The 12,581-nt window shown below is 37.3% G+C and overlaps 1 long non-coding RNA gene across 1 annotated transcript; it reads left to right on the top strand.

Moving 5' to 3' along the window:
• Nucleotides 1–641: 641 nt before the first annotated feature.
• LOC308059861 lies at nt 642–12,174 on the top strand. Its single transcript, XR_013926469.1, has 2 exons — nt 642–4,694; nt 4,757–12,174. It is a non-coding gene; the product is annotated as an uncharacterized lncRNA (long non-coding RNA).
• Nucleotides 12,175–12,581: the final 407 nt, after the last annotated feature.

Raw genomic sequence — 12,581 nt, 5'->3', positions numbered from 1 at the left:
TAGTTCAACAGGACCTCTTTCCTGTTATTTATTTAGTGCCTTGCTTATCAACTTATTGTTGTGTAATATTTCAATTAAAAGGATGCATGCAAAAAAAGTGGCACACTGTAAGTAGATTAAAAAGCTGATAAATATTTCCTTGAGCTTCCTGTGACAAGGAATAATAATCAAAGAGGGTGTGTTTCTAGCAAGATTTCACAGAACAGTTCTAAACCCACTATTACTTGACAGAAAGGAAATACAAATTAGTTCCTGGTAACGTTTATGAAGTACACAAGAACTCAGGAAATTAATCTAATGAAGAGGACAGATCAGTAATCCAAAGTGATTGGGGCTACTTGATAAAGTAGGTACAAGCTAGCAAAATAAATGCCACAATAGCAGAGAGTAAGGTCATAAAACTTACGGACATCAGTACGCTATAGCAGAGTCCTTCTGACACAGCTTTTGGGAACTGATGAGTAACCAGTACAATTAGTAGCATAACAGTCAAGAAGTATTGAATTGTATGGCACTTGAGCCTGTTTTTGAGATATACCATTAATCCAAAGAAGAAATTGGCCTTGCTGCTTTGAGTTAGCCTATGTGAATTAGCTTTTATTTCCAGTGCATTAGCTGCCTTATATCCTATTGCCTGGTGCTGTAAAGAACAGTTGAACAGCCATAACCACAAGTTTGACGATTCTGCCTTGATGCAAGATTTATGTTGGTGTAAAAATCCCTTGTTCTCAAATTCCAAGAATAACTAAGTCACAGTTGCCGTTCACTGTCATTCTGGATAGACTATCCAATTAAATCAGTTTGAAATATAAAGTATAAGAAACTGAACAAATACAAAGTATTTTAAATACAAATCCAAAGTATCTTACCAATACTCACGTTAGGAGTTCTTAAGCACAAAGATGAAGCTGCAGTTCTAGATGGAGTCCCATTATCCCAGCTGCATATTTGCATTATTTTGCCACACTGCCAGCTATAATGTCACACAGTTTGGTAGTGGACTAACACAGACAGCTTCAAATGCCAATTTTACACACAGGCAATGTAAAGGACAGGTACAAGCAAGTCTTACTAGAGCTGGAATGCATAGAAATATTGCTATCAGGATAGTCCCCTTTCCCTGACAACAGGGTCAAAAAAAGTTACCTTTTAGGAAATTTCCTTAGAATTCAGCTGATTAGATTTGAAAGATAAAGGTATAGGCTTATATCAGATAAAACTTTCCAAATAAGTCCGTTATAATGCAGTTCAGGAGCTAAGATTTATATTTTACAAGTAATGGTAAATGTTTACTATATTGTCTACATGTATCTGCAGACCTATTTGTGTAAAACCAGTAGTTGCGTAGCTGCCATTACTGGTTAGATTCCCCATACAAAATACCTTGCACAGTAGCTTATTTTTAACAAGGAGTATCAAACTATTTGCCCATCTCTGTAATCTATTTTCATAGCAATGTTTGTATAGCTCTTCAGTTTTGTGGATGAAAGATCATTAGTTATTATTAATGTACAATCAGTCAGTTTACTTTGATGTACAGAGTTTAAATCACAGACAAATGATTCCTCAACGCCCACAGAGAAGTTATGATTTCTGACCTATCATGTTTGGTACTATCTCAGTAATCAGACTTCACCGGCATATTAAATTCAGATCAACGTATGACACTAACTGCCACTGCGTTTATCCTGTTTGCCATCTGTATAACTATAACTTGTTTCTCATTCTAGAAAACATTCATCTGCTGCATGGGCTACAGCACAGACAAGAAGCCAGAACACTAACTAGTAACAGACATCTGTTCCGACCAAATTAAGAAGTCCAGCTCAACACAGGGCCCTTTCACATCAAAGGATTTCACCACAACAAACATGACTAAAATCTGATGAAACATTTGTATAGTTCAGCCTTTCCCCTCTTGCCATGTCCAATGAGGGTGGCTAGGGGACACGAAGAACAGCACACATTTAATGATAATTCCCCAGAGTACTCTGTAGTTTTCAGGAATTTGTGGGTCAGACTTCAAGGATAAAGGGATATCCATTATCTCCTTTCCTTTATTTTCTTCATCATTTTTGTACCCATGAGGCAGGATGTTTATCCTTATGAAGTCATATTGACTGTGGTATATTTGTTCATCTGTGTTTACTAATTTATTGTTTTGAAAAGTTTCCATTATTAGCGCTGCACAGATAGCATAATCACTAGATCACCTCAAACTTTTAAAACCACTGGTGCCACATCAGCTACTTTCTGGCCTCTAATACCACTGCAGCTTTGAGATAGCAATAGCTGTACTATGAATTATAGTAAGCAATTTCATTGGGGTTAGTTTAGAACTCTGACAAACACCATCTGGTCATCAAAATTTCTTCTTGTTTCTTTTCTCTACATGTTTCATAATCCTTTCTACCAAAGAATTTAACAGATTCCCTGACAGAATAAAACAGGGATATCTACATGCAAAGTCCCCAAGCCCCTCGATGAGAAGCAATGCAAAAAAAAACCCCACCACTCCTTTGCTGTGGTATCACCCTCTAAAGTGTTGGTTTTATACATTCAACAATTAGCTTTACGCATTCTTTGTCAGCTCTTCTCAATCTGAGGTCTTTGGAAAAGATTCATGAGTGCATTTTGTATTTTTTAAAAATTATTCCTTAAACAATTTGGCATTTGCCTCAATATATATTTTGCATGTAGCTTCCTAGAGTTTCTGAGCCTTTCTGATACAAATCAAAGCAAAGGGAAAACAAAGTACAAATTTAAACACAAATTACACATCCAGACCTAGTACCTCAAGTAACAAACTCCTTAATATTGCAAAAGTACCAAAGAGCAATAGGAAATACTATTCCCAAAGAATGTATTTAGACTTTCCTTTAAAAATCTAAGCATATGAAATAAACAGAATGTTATTTATTTTCCTTTAAAACATATGCTGTTCAGTGAACTAAGTCAACAGTTGTGGGCCTTTTGTTATAAGAACATACTTAAGTGCATAGATAATTAACTGTGCTCTAAACTGGCAAACAAAATATGAGTGCTTTGACGTGGGATGCTGTGTTTTTAAACAAGCTTGGTTAGATTCTTATGGATGAGTGATCTTTCTTGACTTCAAGGACAAATAATCCAGATATCACAGCCTCATAATCTCCTGGTATATACAGATTACCTAAGATGTCTGTATTGTACAATTTATTAAGATTTTTTCAAAGGGTTTTCCAGTTAGCTCAAATTCCAGAATACAGCTTTATCTATGTAATATTTTGATGGGGCTAAATCTCAGATGGAAATATCCCAGGCAAAGACAGCACTATGCAGCTATATTGCTCCCCATACCTCAGTTTTCCTGCACTGCACGGTGTAATGCCATGAAGATATACTGTCTTAGTTGCCGTTAGCCAGCTTACCTCTACAGGCAATGCAGAGTGAAGTTCTGCAACAAAGACAATCCTGCACACACTGCCAACGCCTTAACTATTTGCACTGTGCAGTAATAGCATCACAGACCAATTGTGTGCTCACATACCATGCCCCCGGTATAAAACAATACAGTCCCAATTGAAAATTCATTCAGTTTACTCTGAAGATAGACAATACCTCTTGCCACAGGTATCATGGCAAAAGCTGACAGGTCAAACTGCTAAAAGCCCCCTTTATTTGTCTTCTGCTCTCAGAGCAGTTGTTGCATTTGCCAGTGCTGTTACGCATTAGCTATGTGGTCAGCCCCAACATGAGTTTAGTAAAGAGGAAGCTATACAGCTGCCCAACAGGAGCAGATCATTTAACATAAGACCTGTGTATCACATCAGACAACACCATTAGGACGGTTAATGCCTTTTATCTACCTTCTTCCCAATTAAGCCATCCCTGCTGGTTGACAAATACCAACATACCAAGAAGAGCAAAATGAAAAAGACACAGGAGAAGGGAAGCATCTTCAGCATAAGAACTTCCTGAAGCCAAGCCTCAGTGAGAAGGCTGAGATTTGGAAAGGTATAGAACAGTGAACACAACATATTATGTTCCAGGACTGCACCTTATACATTTCACACAGAAAATATTTGATACTGTACAGTACGAATTTGTCTTTCAGTTGAAAAATGTATCTAAAATGTCTTAGGGTAAAAAATCTGCATTTGTCAGAGGATGAGTTAAAACAGAGTAGTTGGTGTAACAGTATCATATTCAAAACTAAGGTTTTGATAGTGGTGGGTTTTTTTGTTTGTTTAGTGGCCAAAAAAAAAAAGACAAAAACACTTCAAGCTTGTTTCTTATCTCTTTAAATAAAACGATCATGATTGTGAGCACAGTATTTGAACCCACTTAAAAGAAGCATAATAAAGTTTCAGTAAAAGCAGGGGGAATTTTATAAAAGAAAGGAGTATTAAATTGTCATGGACAATCCACAATAGACCCATCAGCACCTCTGGACATACAACTCTTTGTAAAGACACTCCAGCTCTGAAAGAGGAAGGTTTGTATGCTCTTTTCTGTTCACCTCAAGTATATGACAAGGGGCTTCTCATCCAGCAGGGGTATCCATGGTTCTGGGTCACTTTTGCGGCATATGGCAGAGTAGGAACTTTAAGGCTTCTCTACTTTGTATATATATTTCTTTATTTTGAGCCAGCAATAGAATTCTTTCACCTTATTGGTTAAGTCATTCTCCAGGGCAGGGAGAATCAAGTGAGGTCTCATTGGTTCAAAGGAGGAGTATGGAACTTCCCTGCCAGGGCAGGGAGAACCAAGTGAGGTCTCGTTGGTTCAAAGGAGGAGTACGGAACTTCCCTGAAGAGAAGTAAATTCAATTTCAGGCCTTACAAATTAAAAAAAAAAAAAAAAAAAAAAAAAGAAGACATTTTGAACCAGTATTTCTCCTTTTCATCCAATTGACTATACTGTAGGAAGCGAAGTATTGACAGTTTCCCTCCCATTCACTTGGTAGTGTTTATTTTTTTTACAAAAATAGACAGAAAACTGAAATATACGATAAAGGCTCATTTAGTTTTTACGAAACCTGTGTTCCTTTTGTATATGTGCAGAAGTTTTTTTTACTGCGTCCCAGAATAATTCTGAGTTTATGCTTTTGGTAAGAAGTCTATTTTTTGCTTATATATATATAAGAATATATAATATAGAAGTCTCTATTTTGCTTCTGAACTAGAGAAAAATAAACGCACAGTAGAAAGCAGTAGAGAATCCTGTACTACCATTCAATCATTCATCTCAGAAACCAGCAAAACAGAACAAAAAAAAATTAGTAATCTCAATACAGACCATAAAAAGAGGATCAATGATAAAATCAATAGCATTGTAACAGTGGTGATTCACCCATAATTATCACCAACTAGTGTTCTAAACAATTTTGTTCTGAAAAGTACTGTGTACAATTTTGATGTGTAAGGATGTAACTAACCATCATTCCCCCTGCTCCTGTTTCAAGTAATCCAACAGCTTCTGTGTTCAGCAAAAATTCTTTTTTGTAGTGGGTGATCCGATTGCAGTCCAGGAATCCCAGTGTTTAACTTCAGGTATGTTACCAGCACTTAATGAGAACTATTTGTAGAGTTTCATGAAAGACAGAGATCAGTTCTTCACAAGACATCTTTATCAAATCATTAGGTTCTGTGGTTTAAACCAGGACCTCACTAATTAGGTTGTAGCCTCAAATGGGTCTGTCACCTCAGACTGTCTTCCATCACCATTAACATGCTATTTGAAAAAAATCTGTAATGTTAAGGTGCTCGAGTTTGGACTTCCCTGATATTTAACTGGTAAAGTGTCATTCTTTAAGTGCTTTCAATGATGTGTATAGTAATTACATAACTGCATATACCTGAGGTAAATATGTTTTAAATGAACAGTGTATACCCAATAATATTTTCAGCAATATAATTAGAACTGTCACAATGTTTTCAGGTGTGACCTGTTCTCATCATGCATCTTTGTTATGAGAATTACCATACATAAAACATTCTGGGAACACAAGCATGTAAGAGAAAAAGCATTAATGTTATAGAGGAAGAATGCTTCTGGAAGGGTTCCTGTTAGAAGGACATGCAATGAAGTGCACAAAAAAAGATACGAGCAGTTACAGTTGTTACTTATTTCTGAAGGACCCTTTCACAAAAGGCATAGAAAGCAACGGGTGAAAAAGATACAGGTTCATCGCTTGGTAGGCTAGGCAAACATAGATCAGAACGTAATGGGAAGGGAGTCCTTCTCCTTGTTTAAAAAACTAAAGCAGTAACTCCCCAATGGTTCATCAGCTTCCTGCCATCCCAAAGCTGATGTTGGCTCTAGTGATCTAGGTCCAGCCTAGCTGTGATGTCAAGCAGTAACAACAGTATCATCTGGAGAGGGACTGTTTGCAGATGTTCAAGAAACAACGGCTAAGGGGGCAGCCCTTTGCAGATAGCTACATAATGATCATCAGGCTTGGTCAGTACTAAAGAACTCTGTTCACAAGATGCATGAAAATGCATGATTTACCAGCTGTCACTGAACAAATCTTAAAGTACAGGCAGGAATCGGAGCTCACCAGAATTTACTAATTATACCAAATTGAATAGGTAAACTTTTCTTTGGCAGTATTTTCAAATAGTTAACAATGGTTCACAGATCTGACACCCAATTTCAGACACACTGATAGTAAGGTCCCATTTAATATTTGAATTATTTATCATTCAAGAAACTACATTTCTATGGTATTCTTAGGTGACACCTATGAAGGATCTATATTCTGATCACCATAGTATGTGTATCACATTTACATTTAAATTGCCTTTCACTCTGTAGTTTGAGTACTTCAGAGGCAGAAAATCCTAGTAATCTCATTAAGTTCTCAAACAGAGCTCAAGCTTATCTTTGTGTTTTCCTGAAAGAAAATACCAATACCTGGCGTCTCTACCAAGGCATTTGTAAAGCCACATTATTCTTTAGCCAGCTAGGCACAACGTTATGCCTATTATCTGCCCCATTCTAAACCAGGGCAGGACCTTCTACCTGGTTTCTGGCACAGAAAAGCAGCTAAGCCTCCAAGTCATTCAAAATACTATTGTTCTGAGCATCAGATGACCTAGATCCCCTGGCTTGTAAACTGGGAAAGCGAGCTGTTTATAACCAACAAAAAGATATCTTCAAAGACAACAACATGCTCATTTTCTGAGAAAAAGATGGGATCCTGCATATTTGTTGACATTAAATCTTCAGCAAAGCACACAGGGCGAGACAGGCAATCAATATTCCAATACCTGAAGGAAAGCCACCAGATACCAATGAAATACATGTTTTTATTTCTATACAGCATCTTTTCTTGCCTTAAAAGTCAGTCTAGAGTTCAAGTTTTCACCCCAGATAATTCTCAGATATTATTTTCTTTCAGCTTATTGTCTCGGGTTTTCAAGCAGCGAGCTATACTAATCAGGTACAGTTAAATGCTTCAATGTATCTGCAATGCTTACCTCACCTGTCACATAACCACCTCTGGTGACATGCACCATAATATCCTTGCGAACAATTTCTTCCTTTCTATGCTTCTTGCCATGGCGTTCCTCATCCACTTCCAAGCAAAGTACAGAGTCACAGTAGCAACTCCCCAGGGGCAGTTAGGGCACGGTGGTCTACACTTATTAATATAGTATGGATTTGTTCAAGACTTATGGGGGGGAGGGGTGTCTTAAATCACTAAGTTTTAGCTATAAAGAGTAATGCATTCACCATTTCAGTAAAGTGGAAATGATTGCCAATTGCTCGTACATGCAGATATTTCACTTCTGCTTGTGTCGTGGTACGCTATCACATAGCTACACTGCTGTGTTTAAAACAAACGTCTGCTGCAATTCCCTGTTCAGCAGGGAACAATTTAAAGATGGTAGATAAACCACATATCAGGGTTCAGGAGAGAAGCTTCCTGAGGGAAAGTTGTTCCATAACTGCTTATTGCAGGATTAATTCCTGCCTCTGTCCTAACTGGTTATTGCTGATAACTGGATATGAGGCTTAAAGGTTTCCTGGCATGAGTTTAACCACCTGCTTGCTGTTGCCTTGAACAGAAGCCCAAGCTTTCTTCAGCACTGTTCTGAGCTTTCACAGTCTGCACAAGTGCTAGCTTTCAGAAGCCTTCTACTACTAATTGTCCTATTATTTCTACTGACTTACAGGTATCTATACTACCTGAGTGAAGTAGGTAGTACGAGTAGTATATTACCTAGATTCTCTGGTTGTAGTATTTGTTAGTTACTTCATATAGTTTCACCTTCATACTGCACCTCACTTTTGCTACTTCTGGCATTCAGGATATATGCCCTATATCAGCTCTTCACTGTTCCCTTAACTCCTTTTGAAAACATGGAGGGGAAATTTTAATTTAAAAAAAAAAGCCTGCCTGGACAGAATACCGAGAAGTATACTGTAATATAACTGGGTAAAAACAGCAATAAGAAAGCTTGAAAAATTTAGCCCAAAGGCTGAGAGGCCAGCAACAACAGAGCAAGACCATCTCTAGCGTTTGCCAATGATCTTGCAGTTGAAATGGCACCAACAACCAGCATTTGGTGCTTGGGAGGTTTGGCACGTAGATGACAGTAATGGAGTCTAAATGTGGTGTATCTTGGTGTTTTTAAAGAGACTTGATGGTGTTCTTGGAAAAGCAGGGCAAATAGATCAAGATCATGACCTTCATTGTATGCTCCAAGAGAAGCGATATATTTAGAAGAGAACAGTGGACTTGCACAGCAGTAAGGCTGTAATAAGGTAACACAAGTAATTATATTGGTGTCTTGCAGCAAGTAGTGTATTTACCCACAGCAAGTCTCCCTTGTCTGATCAGCACATTGCTTGCTTTCGCTGTCAAATATGCCCTACCCCCACCAGCATGAAATTGCTATAACAATGCATAAAGATGACTGTTTACTAAGCTTGTAAAATATTATAGGGAGATGCTAGGGTACAATTTAAGGAGGCGTATTACTAACCAGTTCAGCTTCAATGATTTGAACACTTAATCACCACTGGTCCTAAATACTATGAAATAGAGATAAATTAGAGCAGAGAATCCAATGTGTTTTATAAACATCAAAGGATACTGTCATAACCCGAAACTTTCCAGGTAGCAATATAAAAGTGAGGGAATTAAAATCTTGGACCTGAATACTGGCAAGAAGAAAGTATTAGGAAATCATTTTGAATGACATCAAAATTCTAGTTCAAGACTAATACCAATTTATGATCAGCATACTAGTAATTATATTAAAGGTATAGTTGCACTTCCTCATTAAATATATTCCAAAACCAATGCATACAAGATAGTCACTATAATCTTGAAACCAAGTAGTTATTCAGTTGATCAAAGACTCTGCATCAGTATAGAGCAACACACTTCCCTTGGGTTTCTACACTTGACAGCATCCTTATCATGATTATAGTTCTAGTGTCTGTTTCTCTTCAGATTTATTTTCTTTTACCTGTGCTTGTGAAGTACAATGGAAGACAGACTTTTAAAAAGCAATATGTAAAGATGTTCTTCCTGCGAAGTGAATGACTATTTATAGCTCTCTTCAGAGCCAGTATCTCCATGTTACTGCATCACTAAAAAATTTAAAAACGTACAATGAGAGAACAACCACTTTCAATTTTAGTTTTACAAATGGAAGATGCTTCAAAATTTGTAAAACCACTATCGACTCTACAAGACAGTTTCATACTCAGTTGAATCTTTAATACAGAAAATTTGCTTTTGATTTTGGAATTCCGTTTGCTCAAGCTAACAACTGCTCTGCTTTAAAAGAGTTGATCATTACCACCATCTTTAACTTTACTTCACATAAGTTCCAATGTTAGAAAAATATTATTAGAGATGCTCAGTTATTTCATATCTATTTTTGCATATGCTTCTAGTCTGTCATGATTCCCCAGTTAAATGAATTTCCTTTCACTGACAATTACCTACAGAGTCCTGGTAAAGCTTAACACTGTCAATTTCTGCATAACATTGGTTGAGGTAAATATACATGCAAAACCAGAAGAACTGTTTAAATAATTTAGTTATGTTAGTTTCTTTGCATCTCTTCATGAAGTTGCTGGAAATTACTGTAAAATTACCATGTTTGGAATTTTTTGTTGTGTTATCATAGTGTCCATCCCCCCTCCCCCCCCAAAAAAAAAACCCTAAAATACCACAACAACAAAACAACCAAAAAACCCCAAAACCCCAACCAACCAAAAGCCAACCTGTAAGCATCCAGAAATGAGAATCAAAAGAATGTCTCAGACAGACCATGAAGGATAAATAAAATTTGTATTCATCTAATTAGTACAGATGATAAAGCTGAAAACCTTAAAGGTTAAGGCAACTTCAGGGCCAGCTGCTAAAGTTAAAGGGGAATTAAATTTCAGACTTATTAAAGCTCCCATCCAAAGAGTTACTTGAGCCACTTACTTTCTTAAAGTTACTGATATAGTAGTCCTCATATCAGTTTTACATTAGCACGAGTTATTGTGCTTTCCTCCTGTCTCTTTTCAAGTACATAAGACTGTTTTGTACATACGGTATCTTTATAACAGATTTTCATATATCTTTGATGAAATATTCTGCTGTCTGACCACCACCGTGCCATTTCTGGGACAACTCTGATGTTTTGTTTTTGAAGAAATGCCTCAGCAACTACATTCAAGCGGCAATCAAAAAACATGCAAAATATTTCATTAAATCAAATTTCTCTACTTCACAAGCCAAGAACTTATACAGCCTGCGGAGTGTTTCTCTGTTGTTTTTTCCGTGAAATTTTTTAATGCTGAAATACCATGTATTATCACCAAGACATACCTAGTAGACTTCATTCCAGTACATATCCCAAAGAAGAAAAGTAACCAGCAGTAGTAATTATCTGTGCCACCAAAAAAATTACTAGCCTTAGGACTATACCCTATTTTGCAGTGTCCTGCAGAAACAGTATGTGAAAACCAGCAATTCTCTTAAGAGCTTCCAGACATATTTTAAGGCAAGAACCAGTGGACAGATGCTATTACAAACCCTCGATTCCCACAGCCTGTAACTTCTCGTCAGCAAACACTTTGGTTAGAAACACAATAAATAGTAGCGTAGACCACTTTTGTCACCAGGCATAGTTAAAACATACCATGCTATCTTATCTGCCCACCAGAAAGCTCTGGAAAGACCATAGCAGCACAAACCAAATCCAGTCTCAGTTACAGCTTTTCTACAACATCCCACACAGGCTTCTCAGTTGTTAACAAACTTCACTGCCTTATCAGGCTACATAGCCCCAAAAAAATTTTATTTTACTTATTTCTACTAAAAGGCTGCAAGCTTTACATTAACATGACAGCACAGGATCTTCACATCTTACCTGGGTCTGCGGTGGCCTCAGCAGCGCTACTCCCTGAGGGAGGACCCTGTTGCGGGTACCAAACTTGCAGCAGAGCACAGTTGCACAGGACCTGGGCAGGGCAGGCAGAACCATGTGCTGATAAGTGCCACATGTGTCAAGGTCAGGAGTCAGGTCCGGGTTTTGTCCAAGGCATCAAGTTCAGCGCAACAGGAAATAGCCAGAGTCAGGGCTTAGAGACACAGCAACAGCATAGGTCAAGGTCTAAGCTGGAGCTAAAAGCAAGACTGAAAATAGATCACCTACAACACAGCTTAGAAAAGAAATAGGTCTCCAGGCATGATCTTAAATAGAGCTCCTGGAACGACAGAGAAAGGATATGTGTGTGAGGGTCTGTTCCAGGTGAGGCTAGTCAGGGTAATTCAGATCAATAAAGGCACTCAGGACCCTTACATCTTTTGTGTTAATTGGGGTTTAAGGAGGCTACTCTGTGACTTTCAAGCTCCAGCTGGGAACCAATGAAAAGAAAGCAGACCAGTAACAAAACATTAAAAAAAAAAAACCAAAACAATAACCTTAAGTTGCTCTCAAGATCAAGGAAGATACACATTTCTACCTCTTTCATTGTTAGCATTATGTACTAGCTGATGGAGAATTTGGGGCTGGTGATAGTAGTGTCTTATCATAATCTCTTGCCTTTTCTGTTTGAGGAAGGCTAATACTTTTTACCTCAGGACCCAAAAGGATATTGGAAGAGGAAGCATAGTGCTAAAAAAAAAAAAAAAAGACATACCCTAGAAAGTTTATGCATATTAATCTTAACTGTACTATTAGTAAATGTTGTATCAGTTAACTGGACAAGTAGTAACTTCATGTTACATTTTGATTAGTCTAACAATAAAATCCTAGTTTCATGTACAACATGTACTGCTTTTTTGCTCTTAACAGGATTTCAAGTGTGAAAATCAGTAATAGAATATTCTTCCTCAAAGTAGCTCTATTTAAATAACTTTGCCTTACAGATTAATTTACATAAACCTAGTTGAAACAGGGCTTTCTTTTTCTCACTATTTTTTCCTGTTAACTTGATATTTAATCACTTTAGTATATTTTTGTAACCAGCAATATATCTTGCTGTTATACCACCAAGTTTATTTCTGCATTTTTTTTCCCAAAGGCAATTAAGGAGGTTAGGTGTAATTTACATAACCTTATCCTAAGACTGTTGGT

This window comes from Falco punctatus (genome assembly GCF_963210335.1).
Source record: "Falco punctatus genome assembly, chromosome: 3".
NCBI classification, from domain to species: domain Eukaryota; kingdom Metazoa; phylum Chordata; class Aves; order Falconiformes; family Falconidae; genus Falco; species Falco punctatus.
This window is presented reverse-complemented; position numbering and strand designations above follow the sequence as displayed.